Below are 2,500 nucleotides of genomic sequence, written 5' to 3' on the forward strand. Positions count from 1 at the left end.
GAGGAGGAGGAGGAGGAGAGAGGGAAAAGAATTGCCATGAGCGGCAAAGAAGAAGCGGCTGAGCTATGAGACTTGAATTAGCCAGAAAGCAGGGCAGTCAATGCCTACGGCCATACTAGTCTGAAAACGCCCGATCTCGTCTGATCTCGGAAGCTAAGCAGACTCAGGCCTGGTTAGTATTTGGATGGGAGACCGCCTGGGAATACCAGGTGCAGTAGGCTTTTGCTGCCAGCAGAGGCTGCCCACAACACACGGTCACCGCAGCCTCGGCCCAGAGGCAGGCAATCTTTTGGCTGCTCCCTCAGCCTGGCTTTGCCAGGACATTCAGCTGCTACGGTCTTGCCCCTTGGGCGCTGGCTGAGCTGAAAGACAACCACGCCTCGCAAGGATGTGAAAAGCGGCGAGAGGGAGAGAGAGCACAAAGGAGGAGGAGGAGGAGGAGGAGGAGAGAGGGAAAAGAATTGCCATGAGCGGCAAAGAAGAAGCGGCTGAGCTATGAGACTTGAATTAGCCAGAAAGCAGGGCAGTCAATGCCTACGGCCATACTAGTCTGAAAACGCCCGATCTCGTCTGATCTCGGAAGCTAAGCAGACTCAGGCCTGGTTAGTATTTGGATGGGAGACCGCCTGGGAATACCAGGTGCAGTAGGCTTTTGCTGCCAGCAGAGGCTGCCCACAACACACGGTCACCGCAGCCTCGGCCCAGAGGCAGGCAATCTTTTGGCTGCTCCCTCAGCCTGGCTTTGCCAGGACATTCAGCTGCTACGGTCTTGCCCCTTGGGTGCTTCCTCAGGTGAAAGACAGACAGGTGGCTGGTAAAGGCGGCTGAGGGACTTCAATGGTGCATTTTGGGAGATGTCAGACCAGCAGTATCTACCAAGAAGTGGGAAGCGGAAGGTCTGGTATCTCAGTGCATTTTGGGAAAACTCAGACAAGCAATATCCACCAAGAAGTGGGAAGTGGAAGGTCTGGTATCTCAGTGCATTTTGGGAAAAGTCAGGCAAGCAATATCCACCAAGAAGTGGGAAGCGGAAGGTCTGATGTCACAGTGCATTTTGGGAAAAGTCAGGCAAGCAATATCCACCAAGAAGTGGGAAGCGGAAGGTCTGATGTCACAGAGTGGTTATCCCCAAACACTACATTAGTGTTTCCCTCCCTCCCTCCTCCTCTGACCAAAAAAAAAAGGCCACTGTGAGAAGGTAAAAGTGAAGGGAAGAGTTTTAAAATTTTTTTGAAAATCATTCAAATGGTGCTTGAAATGTCAGTGATTGGGATTAAGTATTGCACGTGAGAGATGTGGGAGATCCGTGCAGCTTCTAGCGTCTCGGATGACTACGTCTGCTGCTACATTCAACGACATTCAGCTGCTACGGTCTTGCCCCTTGGGCGCTGGCTGAGCTGAAAGACAACCACGCCTCGCAAGGATGTGAAAAGCGGCGAGAGGGAGAGAGAGCACAAAGGAGGAGGAGGAGGAGGAGGAGGAGGAGGAGAGAGGGAAAAGAATTGCCATGAGCGGCAAAGAAGAAGCGGCTGAGCTATGAGACTTGAATTAGCCAGAAAGCAGGGCAGTCAATGCCTACGGCCATACTAGTCTGAAAACGCCCGATCTCGTCTGATCTCGGAAGCTAAGCAGACTCAGGCCTGGTTAGTATTTGGATGGGAGACCGCCTGGGAATACCAGGTGCAGTAGGCTTTTGCTGCCAGCAGAGGCTGCCCACAACACACGGTCACCGCAGCCTCGGCCCAGAGGCAGGCAATCTTTTGGCTGCTCCCTCAGCCTGGCTTTGCCAGGACATTCAGCTGCTACGGTCTTGCCCCTTGGGCGCTGGCTGAGCTGAAAGACAACCACGCCTCGCAAGGATGTGAAAAGCGGCGAGAGGGAGAGAGAGCACAAAGGAGGAGGAGGAGGAGGAGGAGGAGAGAGGGAAAAGAATTGCCATGAGCGGCAAAGAAGAAGCGGCTGAGCTATGAGACTTGAATTAGCCAGAAAGCAGGGCAGTCAATGCCTACGGCCATACTAGTCTGAAAACGCCCGATCTCGTCTGATCTCGGAAGCTAAGCAGACTCAGGCCTGGTTAGTATTTGGATGGGAGACCGCCTGGGAATACCAGGTGCAGTAGGCTTTTGCTGCCAGCAGAGGCTGCCCACAACACACGGTCACCGCAGCCTCGGCCCAGAGGCAGGCAATCTTTTGGCTGCTCCCTCAGCCTGGCTTTGCCAGGACATTCAGCTGCTACGGTCTTGCCCCTTGGGTGCTTCCTCAGGTGAAAGACAGACAGGTGGCTGGTAAAGGCGGCTGAGGGACTTCAATGGTGCATTTTGGGAGATGTCAGACCAGCAGTATCTACCAAGAAGTGGGAAGCGGAAGGTCTGGTATCTCAGTGCATTTTGGGAAAACTCAGACAAGCAATATCCACCAAGAAGTGGGAAGTGGAAGGTCTGGTATCTCAGTGCATTTTGGGAAAAGTCAGGCAAGCAATATCCACCAAGAAGTGGGAAGC

At 53.6% G+C, this 2,500-nt stretch overlaps 4 non-coding genes across 4 annotated transcripts; all 4 read left to right on the top strand.

Annotated features, from left to right (window-relative positions):
• Nucleotides 1–102: 102 nt before the first annotated feature.
• On the top strand, nucleotides 103–221 carry LOC144488854 (5S ribosomal RNA). Its single transcript, XR_013496699.1, has one exon. It is a non-coding gene; the product is annotated as a 5S ribosomal RNA (ribosomal RNA).
• A 311-nt stretch (nucleotides 222–532) lies between these two features.
• On the top strand, nucleotides 533–651 carry LOC144488856 (5S ribosomal RNA). Its single transcript, XR_013496701.1, has one exon. It is a non-coding gene; the product is annotated as a 5S ribosomal RNA (ribosomal RNA).
• Nucleotides 652–1,573: 922 nt separating this feature from the next.
• On the top strand, nucleotides 1,574–1,692 carry LOC144488857 (5S ribosomal RNA). The gene has a single exon (XR_013496702.1). It is a non-coding gene; the product is annotated as a 5S ribosomal RNA (ribosomal RNA).
• Nucleotides 1,693–2,003: 311 nt separating this feature from the next.
• On the top strand, nucleotides 2,004–2,122 carry LOC144488858 (5S ribosomal RNA). Its single transcript, XR_013496703.1, has one exon. It is a non-coding gene; the product is annotated as a 5S ribosomal RNA (ribosomal RNA).
• Nucleotides 2,123–2,500: the final 378 nt, after the last annotated feature.

Source organism: Mustelus asterias, unplaced genomic scaffold (genome assembly GCF_964213995.1).
Source record: "Mustelus asterias unplaced genomic scaffold, sMusAst1.hap1.1 HAP1_SCAFFOLD_1883, whole genome shotgun sequence".
In the NCBI taxonomy this organism is placed as follows: domain Eukaryota; kingdom Metazoa; phylum Chordata; class Chondrichthyes; order Carcharhiniformes; family Triakidae; genus Mustelus; species Mustelus asterias.